This window comes from Rhinoraja longicauda, chromosome 12 (genome assembly GCF_053455715.1).
Source record: "Rhinoraja longicauda isolate Sanriku21f chromosome 12, sRhiLon1.1, whole genome shotgun sequence".
NCBI classification, from domain to species: domain Eukaryota; kingdom Metazoa; phylum Chordata; class Chondrichthyes; order Rajiformes; family Arhynchobatidae; genus Rhinoraja; species Rhinoraja longicauda.
The window spans coordinates 13,699,385-13,712,797 of record NC_135964.1 but is presented as its reverse complement, the minus strand read 5'-3'; the positions used below and the strand labels follow the sequence as shown (position 1 = coordinate 13,712,797).

General features: G+C 55.9%; 1 protein-coding gene across 1 annotated transcript in view; it reads left to right on the top strand.

The window, feature by feature from the left end:
- The first annotated feature begins 319 nt into the window (after window positions 1-319).
- tmem39a (transmembrane protein 39A) overlaps window positions 320-13,413 on the top strand; it is a 44,199-nt gene continuing 31,105 nt past the window's right edge. The window contains exon 1 of the mRNA XM_078409095.1: window positions 320-708. The gene's annotated coding sequence lies outside the window, so the exon portion shown is untranslated. The remainder of the gene's footprint in view (window positions 709-13,413) is intronic.

Below are 13,413 nucleotides of genomic sequence, written 5' to 3'. Positions count from 1 at the left end.
TCTCCAGGGATGCTAAGTTACTCCAACATGTTGTGTCTTTCTCCAGATCAAACCAGCATCTGCAGTTCCTTCTAACACATGATGGCCTTGTCCACCATCCATTGCCGTCATTGGCCTATGGCCCTGCCACTTAGCGCAGCAACAGCCAATGGGCGTCAGCCACGCCCCCAGGGCAACGCTTCCGGTCCCGGCGGCAGCCGCACGGACGTGGCGACCGGAAGCGGCGGGTGATGGGCATTCGGCTGGCCAATGGGGCGGCGTCGCTGCTTTGCCCCGCCCTCTCCCCCCCCCCCCCCCCCCCCGGGGCACGAGAGTCCGCGGCCCAAACACCCCGCGCCCAACCGTCACCGCACAACCGCCGCCGCGGCCCCGGGTGCAGGTGGGGTGCGTATGGGTCAGTGCGCCCGGCCGCCACCACCGCCGCCATGGCCTCCACTGGTGCGGGTTACCAGCGGGCCGGGGCGGGACTTCCGCTCGCAGGTGGCGTTGCGGCGGCGGTGGCGGCGCGGGGATCGCCACGTCGGAGACTCGGACCCGGGGAGAGACGGAGACCAGCGGCACCACACGGACCAGCCACCGGCGGCATGAGGGGCACGGGCGGCCAATAACGGCGCCACATCCAGCAGTCCCATGTCAGCCCCGCACCGCGCATTCTCCCCGTGCCGAGTCCATGGTGGCGACGCGGCGCCGGTGCCGCAGGGTTGATGTGTGAGTGTCCGCCTGCTCCCCCCGCCCAGGGACAGTCCGCACCGCCCCGCACACTCACCCCGCACCGCACACTCCCCCCACCCCGGGACAGTCCCGCACCGCACACTCCCCCCGCACCGCACACTCTCCCCGCCCCGCACACTCTCCCCGCCCCGCACACTCTCCCCGCCCCGCACACTCCCCCCGCCCCGCACACTCCCCCCACCCCGGGACAGTCCCGCACCGCACACTCCCCCCGCACCGCACACTCTCCCCGCCCCGCACACTCCCCCCGCCCCGCACACTCCCCCCACCCCGGGACAGTCCCGCACCGCACACTCCCCCCGCACCGCACACTCTCCCCGCCCCGCACACTCCCCCCGCCCCGCACACTCCCCCCACCCCGGGACAGTCCCGCACCGCACACTCGCCCCGCCCAGGCCAGCCCCGCACACTCTCCCCGCCCCGCACACTCTCCCCGCCCCGCACACTCCCCCCGCCCCGCACACTCCCCCCACCCCGGGACAGTCCCGCACCGCACACTCGCCCCGCCCAGGCCAGCCCCGCACACTCTCCCCGCCCCGCACACTCCCCCCACCCCGGTACAGTCCCGCACACTCCCCCCGCACCGCACACTCCCCCCGCACCGCCCAGGCCAGCCCCGCACACTCCCCCGCACCGCACACTCGCCCCGCCCAAGGACAGCCCCGCACACTCCCCCCGCACTGTGACAATACTGCACACCCCCCCCCCCCCCCCCCCCCCCGCCCCGCACACTCCCCCCGCCCCGCACACTCCCCCCACCCCGGGACAGTCCCGCACCGCACACTCGCCCCGCCCAGGCCAGCCCCGCACACTCTCCCCGCCCCGCACACTCTCCCCGCCCCGCACACTCCCCCCACCCCGCACACTCCCCCCACCCCGGGACAGTCCCGCACCGCACACTCGCCCCGCCCAGGCCAGCCCCGCACACTCTCCCCGCCCCGCACACTCCCCCCACCCCGGTACAGTCCCGCACACTCCCCCCGCACCGCACACTCCCCCCGCACCGCCCAGGCCTCCCCCGCACACTCCCCCCGCACCGTGACAATACTGCACACCCCCCCCCCCCCCCCCCCCCCCCCGCCACGCACACTCCCCCCCGCACCGCACACTCCCCCCGCCCCGGGACAGCTCCGCACCGCCCACGCCCCGGGACAGTACCGCACACTTCCCCCGCCCCGCACACTCGCCCCGCCCCGCATACTGCCCCCACCCCGGGACAGTACCGCACACCACCCCCCCCCGCACCGGGACAGTACCGCACACTCGCCCCGCATACTGCCCCCGCCCCGGGACAGTACCGCACACTCCCCCCCCCGCACCGGGACAGTACCGCACACTCGCCCCGCCCACTGCCCCCGCCCCAGGACAGTACCGCCACGGAACAACCCCTCACCGCACACTCACCCCGCCCCTCACACTCACCCCGCCACACACCCTCCCCCCGCACCGCACCCTCCCCCCGCACCGCACACTACCACCGCACCGCATACTCCCCCGCACCCTTCGCCCGCACAGCACACTCCCCCGCACCACACCCTCCGCCTGCACAGCACACTCCCCCGCCCCACACACTCAGCCCGCACAGCACACTCCCCGCCCCGCACCCTCCGCCCGCACCGCACACTCCTCCCGCACAGCACACTTCCCCCGCACACTCCCCCCGCACCGCACACTCCTCCCGCACCCTCCGCACACTCCCCCCGCACCGCACCCTCCCCCTGCACCCGCTCCCCGCACTGCCCACTCCCCCCGCAACGCAATGCACCCACACCGCACACTCCCCCGCACCGCACACTCCCCCCGCACCGCACACTCCCCCCCCCCAGCCCCAAAACAATCCCGCACCACACGCTCCCCCGCCCCAAAACAACCCCGCAACGCGCACTCCCCCCGCACACTCCCCCACCGCACACTCCCTCCCCCCCCACCCGCCCCAAAACAATCCTGCACCGCACACTCCCCCCGCAACGCACGCTCCCCGTCCCAAAACAACCCCCCAACGCACGCTCCCCGCGCACTCTTCCCCCGCACTCCCGCACTGCACACTCCCTCCCCCCCCCCGCACCTCACACCACCCGCACCAGACACTCCCCCCGTACCGCACACTCCCCTCGCAACGCAATGCACCCTCCCCCCGTACCGCACACTCACCCCCCGTACCGCACACTCCCCCCGCAATGCACCCGCACCGCACACTCCCCCCGCAACGCAATGCACCCACACCGCACACTCCCCCCACACCGCACCCTCCCCCCGCCCCGCACCGCACACTCCTGCCCCGCAATGCACCCGCACCGCACACTCCCCCCGCACCGCGCACTCCCCCCGCAACACAATGCACCCTCCCCCCGCACCGCAAACTCCCCCCGCACCGCACGCTCCCCCCGCACCGCACGCTCCCCCCTCACCGCACCCTCCCCCCGCACCGCACACTCCCCCCGCACCGCACACTCCCCCCGCACAGCACACTCCCCCTGCACCGCACACTCCCCCCACCCCGGGACAGTCCCGCACCGCACACTCGCCCCGCCCAGGCCAGCCCCGCACACTCTCCCCGCCCCGCACACTCCCCCCACCCCGGGACAGTCCCGCACCGCACACTCGCCCCGCCCAGGCCAGCCCCGCACACTCCCCCCGCACCGCACACTCTCCCCGCCCCGCACACTCCCCCCACCCCGGGACAGTCCCGCACCGCACACTCGCCCCGCCCAGGCCAGCCCCGCACACTCTCCCCACCCCGCACACTCTCCCCGCCCCGCACACTCTCCCCGCCCCGCACACTCCCCCCACCCCGGTACAGTCCCGCACACTCCCCCCGCACCGCCCAGGCCAGCACCGCACACTCGCCCCGCCCAGGGACAGCCCCGCACCGTGACAATACTGCACACCCCCCCCGCCACGCACACTCCCCCCGCACCGCACACTCCCCCCGCCCCGGGACAGCTCCGCACCGCCCACGCCCCGGGACAGTACCGCACACTTCCCCCGCCCCGCACACTCGCCCCGCCCCGCATACTGCCCCCACCCCGGGACAGTACCGCACACCCCCCCCCCCCCCCCGCACCGGGACAGTACCGCACACTCGCCCCGCATACTGCCCCCGCCCCGGGACAGTACCGCACACTCCCCCCCCCCCCCCCCCCCCCCCCGCACCGGGACAGTACCGCACACTCGCCCCGCCCACTGCCCCCGCCCCAGGACAGTACCGCACACTCCCCCCCCCCCCCCCCCCCCCCGCACTGCACACTCCCCCCGCACCGCACACTCCCCCCGCACCGCACCCTCCCCCTGCACCCGCCCCCCGCACCGCACACTCCCCCCGCAACGCAATGCACCCACACCGCACACTCCCCCGCACCGCACACTCCCCCCGCACCACACACTCCCCCCCCCCCAGCCCCAAAACAATCCCGCACCACACCCTCCCCCGCCCCAAAACAACCCCGCAACGCGCACTCCCCCCGCACACTTCCGCACCGCACACTCCCTCCTCCCCCGCACCGCACACTCCCCCCGCAACGCACGCTCCCCCCTGCACCGCAGGCCCCACCCGCCCCAAAACAATCCTGCACCGCACACTCCCCCTGCAACGCACGCTCCCCCGTCCCAAAACAACCCCCCAACGCACGCTCCCCGCGCACTCTTCCCCCGCACTCCCGCACTGCACACTCCCTCCCCCCCCCGCACCTCCACCCGCACCAGACACTCCCCCCGTACCGCACACTCCCCCCCGTACCGCACACTCCCCTCGCAACGCAATGCACCCTCCCCCCGTACCGCACACTCACCCCCGTACCGCACACTCCCCCCGCAATGCACCCGCACCGCACACTCCCCCCGCAACGCAATGCACCCACACCGCACACTCCCCCCACACCGCACCCTCCCCCCGCCCCGCACACTCCCCGCACCGCACACTCCTGCCCCGCAATGCACCCGCACCGCACACTCCCCCCGCACCGCGCACTCCCCCCGCAACACAATGCACCCTCCCCCCGCACCGCAAACTCCCCCCGCACCGCACGCTCCCCCCTCACCGCACCCTCCCCCCTCACCGCACACTCCCCCCGCACCGCACACTCCCCCCGCACAGCACACTCCCCCCGCACCGCACACTCCCCCCCCACCGCACACTCCCCCCGCACCGCACACTCCCCCCGCACCGCACACTCCTCCCGCACCGCACACTCCCCCCGCACCGCACACTCCCCCCGCACCGCACACTTCCCCCGCACCGCACACTCCCCCCGCACCGCACACTCCCCCTGCACCGCACACTCCTACAGCACACTCTCCCCCCCCCCCCCGCACTCTCCCCGCACAGCACACTCCCCCCCACACTCCCCCCGCAACGCACACTCCCCCCGCACCGCACACTCCTCCGCACCAAACACTCCCCCGCTCCGCACACTCCCCCTCGGACCACACCACTCATTCTTTAAGCTTTATCTGCTTCTGCAAATTGCCCTCACATTGAAGTAGTGTATGTAGTCAGGACCCAGTCTTAGAGGATGGTCATCTATTGTATACTCTCTCTGCTACCTCATAATAGTTTCACATTTATAATCACTCCTCATTCTTAATCGACAAGCTTTACAATGAAATATCTTTATAAATGTACCTTACAGCACCAAGGACCCAGGTTCGATCCTGACCACGTGTGCTGTCTGTATGGAGTTTGTACATTCTCCCTGTGACCGTGTGGGTTTTCTCCGGGAGCTCCGGTTTCCTCCCACACTCCAAAGATGTACAGGTTTGTAGGTTAATTGGCTTGGTATGATTGTAAATTGTCCCTGGTGTGTGTAGGAGCCTGTTTCTGCGCTGTATCTCTAAACTAAATTAAATTGGTGTTTATTTTTGCCTTTGTGGACAGGCACCTTTCTCTAAACTTTGTCTACTCTCTCAAAATGCTTACGCCTACAGTTTGGTATTTATATTCAAGCCTCAGATTTAGTGGACAGACTTTACCAGAGAATGCATGCATAGAAAATATTTGCAAACATGCACTTTTACTTTGAGTTTGTCACAGTAATAAAATTCACTAGTTGGTGCAAGGTTCACAGCTGGAATGGCTGGGAGGATTGATGTTCTGTTGCTTTGTAGTTTTGATAATTAAACACTGCGTTTCTTCTTTGAAATGAATGGTGGTTTGGAAATTTGCAATCACTGGTGTCAAAATATCGCACAAAAAAGACACAAATGCTGGAGTAACACTGGCTCAGGCATCATCTCTGGAGAAAGTGGAAATGTGACGTTTTGGGACAGGACCTTTCTTCAGACTGTTGGAGGGAGTGTTTAAATGGCAGCTAATTGCTGGCAGGATGTGTGAGAGAGGATGTCACCTAGTTTTAGTTTAATTTCGTTTATTACCATGTGTACCGAAGTACAGTGAAAAACCTTTGTTGCGAAATAAGCAGACAGACAATACATGATTACAATCGAGCCATTCATAGTGTACAGATACATGATATAGGGAATAACATGAATAACGTTTAGTGCAAATAAAGCCAGCAAAGTCCAATCAAAGATAGTCCGAGGGTCTCCAATGAGGTAGATAGTAATTCAGCACTGCTCTCTAGTTGCGGTAGGATGATTCAGTTGCCTGATGACAGTTGGGAAGAAACCGTCCCTGAATCTGGAGGTGTGCCTTTTCACACTTCTATATCCTTTGCCTGATGGGAGAAGGGAGTGGCCAGGGTGCGACTCATCCATGGTTATGCTGCTGGCCTTGCCGAGGCAGCATGAGGTGTAAATGGAGTCATTGGCAGGGAGGTTGGTTTGTGTGATGGTCTGGGCTGCGTCCACAATTCGCAGCATTTTCTTGCGGTCATGGATGGAGCTGTTCCCAAACCATGCTGTGATGCATCCTGATAAAATGCTTTCTACGGCGCATCTGTAGAAGTTGGTGTGACTTGTTGAGTTACTCCAATAGTTTGTGTCTCTCTCTTTGTAAACCGGCATCTGCAGTCCCTTCAAAATACCACAGAAGGATGCTAATGTTAATGCAGTTAATTGTTTATCTGCCCATGTGTTCCCTTCACTAACTGCAAACTATGCGCAAGGAGGTGAAACTTTGTTTCTTGCATTTGCTGGCAAACGAAGCAATGCCTGGAAGGATCAATTTGTCCACAAGCTATAGATTTTAATAATTTGTGCTCATCAAGTAGAAGCTACTTTCTTTATTTCATTTAGTCGGCAAATCCAGAGAAAACCAAAAGGATCAATTTGTTCACAGGCTACAGATTTAACCATTAAGTGGGTCTTTGAAAGGAATGTAATTAAATATGAAATATGCACAAATAGAGTGGTATGTCATGAAAGGCAACTGAAAGAGTGATATATTGCCGTGATGATACAGGGTTGTTCGGGACAATGGTCTGAGACCGTCTGTCACCGCAGTTGTGAATATGAAAATTTCATAATCAGAATTAATAAAACTGCAGATGCTGCCACTCAGAAACAATAATGGGAGTTGCTGGAAATGCTTGGGTTCAGCAGTATTTGTGTAAAGATTTTTTTTTAACAATCTAGGATGGAAGCTGTTCCTTTTTCCACAGGTGCTGTGATCTGCTGAGTAATTCAGGCATTTTGTTTTCCATAATCATGATATCATAATCCAGGCATTGCTGCATAATTATGGTATCCATAATCATAATTTTATTTTCCATAATCATATACAATGGCAGCACAGCGGTGCAACGATAGAATTGCTGCCTTACATCACCAAAGACTCAGGTTCGATCCTGACTATGGATGCTGTCTGTATGGAGTTTGTACGATCTCCCCGTGACCGCGGTGGGTTTTCCGCGGTGGGTTTTCCGCGGGTGCTCCGGTTTCCTCCCATGTTCCAAAGACGTACAGGTTTGTAGGTTGATTAGCTTTGGTAAAAATTGTAAGTTGTCCTTAATCTGTAGAATCGTGCTAGTGTACGGACTCGGTGGGCCAAAGGTCCTGTTTCCGTGCTGTATCTCGAAAGTTTAAGAAACACAACGCTAGAGTAACTCAGCGGGTCAGGCAGCATCTGCCGATGACACAGATGCTGCCTAACTCACTGAGTTACTCCAGCACTGTGTTCTATGCAAGTCTCCAGCATCTGCAGTTCCTTTTGTCTCTGGTTGTTAGAACGCTATATCCCAAGTACTTGCTGAAACACTGAGTGCTTTAGAGGAATTTATTTTGTTTACCAAAGGATATGGTTATGGGCCAATGATTTATGGGGGCAGAATGGATGGCACCATTTCAATTGCTTTTGCAAAGTAGGCTTAATGGCCCATTCTGTAATTTTATGAAATAACTCGTGTTAGTTCCTGTTACTTTATCACAACATAAATTTGTTCAGCCTGTGTACTGGCAATTTTTTTTTGAAATTCATTTTATTTTGGAATCTGGGTATTATTGGCGTGGCGGAAGGGATGAGTTAACCAGGGAGTTGCAGAGGGAACGATCTCTGGAAAGAGGAAAAGGGTAGAGATGGGAGGAATTGGCTAGTGGTGGGATCCCGTTAGAGTTATAATTTACTTTAGAGAGAGCGTTGAAAATGCCCATAAGGCCCACCAAGTCCATGCCGACACCAAACACTAGCACTATCCTACACATGAGGGACAATTTTTTTTTGTTGCCGAAGCCAATTAACCTACAAACCTCCATGTCTTTGGAATGTGGGAGGAAACCGGAACACCCGGAGGAAACCCACATGGGCACGGGGAAAATGTGCAAACTCCGTACAGACAACACCCGTAGTCAGGATCGAACCCGGGTCTCTGGCGCTATAAGACAGCAGCTCTACTGCTGTGCCACCCTGCTGCCCTGATATAATATAACAGTAGTATTAATATAACAGTATACTTTTGTTATATGGAACAATTACACACGCTCCATATACTTGGAACCCTTATTTTAAGTAGAACCCCTGGCTTTCAGGGTATATATACACTGATGAGCCAAAACATTATGACCACCTGCCTAAAATGCTGTTGGTCCTCCATGTGCCGCCAAAACAGCGCCAACCTGCTGAGGCATGGACTCTACAAGACCACTGAAGGTGTCCTGTGATATCTGGCACCAAAACATTAGCAGCAAATCCTTCAAGCCCTGTAAGTTGCGAAGTGGAGCCGCCATGGATCAAACTTGTCGATCCAGCACATTCCACAGATGCTCAATCGGATTGAGAACTGGAGAATTTGGAGGCCGGGGCAACATCGTGAACACTTCCCGAACAATTCCCGAATTCTGTGTGCACCGTGAACAATTCCCGAACAATGTGTGCAGTGTGGCAGGGTGCATTATCCTGCTGAAAGAGGCCACTGCCATCAGGGAATACCATTGGCATGAAGGGGTGCACCTGGTCTGCAATGATGTTTAGGTAGGTGACACGTGACAAATTGACGTCCACATGAATGGCCGGACCCAGGGTTTCCCAGCAGAACATTGCCCAGAGCATCACACGCCCTCCACCGGCTTGTCGTCTTCCCACAGTGCATCCTGGTGCCGTCACTTCCCCAGGTAAATGGTGCACACGTACACGGCCATCCACGTGATCTAAAAGAAACGGGACTCATCGGGCCAGGTGACCTTCTTCCACTGCTTCAAGGTCCAGTTCCGACAATGTAGGCGCTTTCGACGATGGACAGGGGTCATCATGGGCACTCTGACCGGTCTGCGGCTAGCAGCAGGGTGCGATGCACTGTGTATTGTGACACATTCCTCCCATGACTACCATTAACATTTTCTGTGACGTGCCACAGTAGACCTTCTGTCGGTTCGGACCAGATGGGATAGCCTTCGTTGCCCCCGCACATCGATGAGTCTTGGGCACCCAACACCCTGTCACCGATTTGTGGTTTGTCCCTCCTCGGACCACTGTCGGTAGGTACTCACCACTGCTGACCTGAGCACCCCAAAAGCCTTGCTGTTTCAGAGATGCTCTGACCCAGTCGTCTGGCCATAGCAATTTAGCCCTTGTCAATGTCGCTCAGGTCTTTACTCCTGCCCATTTCCCCTGCATCCAACACATCAACTTCAAGAACTGACTGTTCACTTGCTGCCTAATATATCCCACCCCTTGACAGGTGCCATTGTAACAAGATAATCGATGTTATTCACTTCACCTGTCAGTGGTCATAATGTTTTGGCTCATCGATGCATATACTGAGCTTTTTGTTTTTATTATGGGCTTTACAGAGTACTATGTTTACATATCTGTCGTGCTGCTGCCATTACGAATTCCATTGATATATTGGACATATGGCAATAAAACTCTTGACTCTCTGGACCCCTTTGCAAGTGACTGCCGGGCATGTTGAGGGTGGTGCACATGTTGCCCAGTGCTGGAGGAATGAGAAACCTATGTAAAGGCTGGCGTACATCATCACAGGTAGTGTTGAGCTGCCTGAGTTTAATCTGCCCGATCAAGTAGAGTGCATTCCAAGATGTTACTGGTTTGTGCTTTATGGATGTCAGGATGGTCATGGGGTGTCAAAGAATGACTTGCTTGTTGCAGAATTCCCAACTCTGCCTTTATAGACAAATATGTTAAGTCAATAATAGTAGGACCACTGCTGACCTACACTACTGTGGTCACGTAAACATTCTGCTCAATTTATCCTAGGGTGATCGCCAGTGACGAACATGGTGGTTAAACCATTGAATATCAAGACTCCATGGTTAAACTCTGCTTGTTGGAGTTGGCCACGTGGATACATGGAGAGTGGAGGGATATGGATCACATGCATGCAGAGGAGATGAGTTCAACTTGGCATCATGCTTGGCACAGACATGGTGGGCCAAAGGGCCTGTTCCTGTTCTGCCACGTGTGTGACTTGTGTTAATTGGCACTAATCAACACATGCCTGAAAGTTGTTGAAGCTTTGAAGATTGCTCATAGTAATATGAAAAGATTTGAGTATGCTATGATCATCATCAAATACTCACTTCTATGTCATCCTGATAAAGGCCAGAACAAAGTAGTCAACACAAAACCAAAGTTGGGAATGTTTTTGCTGATTATGCCCCAATTGATAACACTAGATGTAATCTTCGAAGGTATCACAAAAAGCTGGAGTAACTCAGCGGGTCAGGCAGCATCTCAAGAGAGAAGGAATGGGTGGTGTTTCGGATCGAGACCCTTCTTCAGAAACGTCACCCATTCCTTCTCTCCTGAGACGCTGCCTGACCCGCTGAGTTATTCCAGCTTTTTGTGATACTTTTGATTTGTACCAGCATCTGCAGTTATTTTCCTACACTAGATGTAAGCTTCATGATTTAGTTTAGTTTATTGTCATGTGATATTATTGAGGTGTATAAAGTCATGAGAGGAATAGATCGGGTAGATGCACGGAGTCTCTTGCCCAGAGTAAGGGAATCGAGGACCAGAGGACATAGGTTCAAGGTGAAGGGAAAAGATTTAATAGCAATCTGAGGGGTAACTTTTTAACACAAAGGGCAGTGGGTGTATGGAACAAGCTGTCAGAGGAGGTAGTCGGTTCAGGGATCATCCCAACGATTAAGAAACAGTCAGGTACATGGATAGGACAGATTTGGAGAGATATGGACCAAACACGGGCAACTGGGACATGTTGGCCAATGTGCGCAAGTTGGACCGAAGGGCCTGTTTCCACACTATCACTGACTCTTTGTGTAACAAGGTGCAATGAAAAGCTTTTGTTGGTTGTATATGGGCATGGCTCGATTGCAATCATGTTTTGTCTTTCTGCTGACTGGCTAGAACGCAACAAAAGCTTTTCACTGTACCTCAGTACATGTGACAATAAACTAAACTAAGCTAACCAGTCAATAGAAAAACAATACATGATTATAATCAAGCCCTCCACAGTGTACCAATGCAGGATAAAGGAAATAATGTTTAGTGCAAGATAAAGTCCGATTAAAGTTAGTCCCAGGGTCTCCAATGAGGTAGATAGTAGCTCAGAACTGCTCTATGGTTGCTGACAACAGGATGGTTCAGTTAACTGATAACAGATGAAACGTAGAATGATTGATAACTTGTTGGATTAGATTTGTCTTTATAAATGGGGTGTGGAGTATGATGTCATTCACAGTGTAAGATATTGAGGATGGGACCAGGGATATCTTACTGCAAGTGTACAGGGTCTTAGACGATTGCACCTTGAGTTGTGATTCAGCATTTCCACTTAAATGAACCTTTAATACCCTTGGAATGACTGGACGTATTATTTGCTTCCAAGTAATATCTGGTTTAGAATATGCCATATTCCACGAGGTAGAATAATGTTTTCACTTTAGGAGGAAAATATCAAGTATTGGCAGTATCCTGGAATTGGGCAGAGAGCTGGTATGCCGGAAATGCGTGCATAAAACCCAATGCATCTGTATGCCTAAGAGTAGAAGACATAGCTTTAAGGTGAGAGGGCAACGTTTACATGATGTGGAGGCTTTGGAGAAGGTGCAGAAGTGGTTTACCAGAATGCTGTCTGGATTAGAGGGTATTAGCTTTCAGGAGAGGTTGAACAAATATAGATTATTTTTCTGTTGTGCTGGAGATTGAGGGGAGACCTGCTTGAAGTATATAAAATTATGAGACAGATCGGATAGACAGTCATTTTGCATCGGTGGGAATATCAAAGACTAGAGTGCAGAGCGCTGTGAGGAAAGAGGGACAACGTTTAATGGAGATATGCGAGGCAGCTTTTTTGTGGTGGGTGCCTGGATCACGATGCCAGGTGGTGGTTTGAGGCTTTTTTAATAGGCACATGGATATGGAGGGATATGGATCACTTGGAGGCAGAGGAAATGAGTTTATCTTGGCATCATGATCAGCACAGACATTGTGGGCTGAAAGGCCTGTTCCGTGTAGCACTATTCTATGAATGGTAAGTGTTGCAATGAACAGTTTGCCAATGCACTTTCTAACTGATTCAAGTTCTAATGGTGGTATCAGCAAGTGGGTTAAAGCACTTAATTTTGTATGTCAAGAGCCAAATGTGGTTTTCCTTTAGCTTTTACATTGTGGTTCAAACTAGAAATTAATTTATCATGGTGCAACTCTACACATGGCAAAATTCCATGCACTAGTATTAGTTGGAATCTTGCATCTGTCGTCTTGAGTAAAGAGATTGAGGGCAATTTGACCAGTGTTTTTAAAATGTTGAATTGTAATGTGATTTATGTAGAGAAATTCCTTGTGATGGACAGAGTGCAGGGAAGATTTACAAGGATGTTGTCATGACATGAGGGCCTGAGCTACAGGAGAGGTTGGGCAGACTATGACTTTATTCCTTGGAGCACAGGAGGCTGAGGGGTGATCTTATAGATGTGTATAAAATTATGAGGGGAATATGTAGGGTGAATGCACGGTCTTTTACGAAGGGGAGGGGAATCAAGACCCAGAAGACACAGGTTTAAGGTGAGAGGGAGAGATAGGAGGGCGGTGGGTATATGGAACAAGTTGTCAGAGGAGGTAGTTGAGGCAGGTATTATAACAACATTTAAAAGGCACTAGACGGCCATGGACCAGTTGGCTCCAAATCCCTGCGGGCATGGCAACCCCCGTTGGGTGTAAACCTCTCCTGTGGGCCCGGCAACCCTCCCCCAACTGACGATCCGTGGACCCGTTGCTGGCCGAGGAGTGTCCTCCAGGGTCGTGGGCGGGCAAGGGGGGAGAAGAAAGGGGAGAGGGAGCCACACACCTCAGCCCCAGGTTGG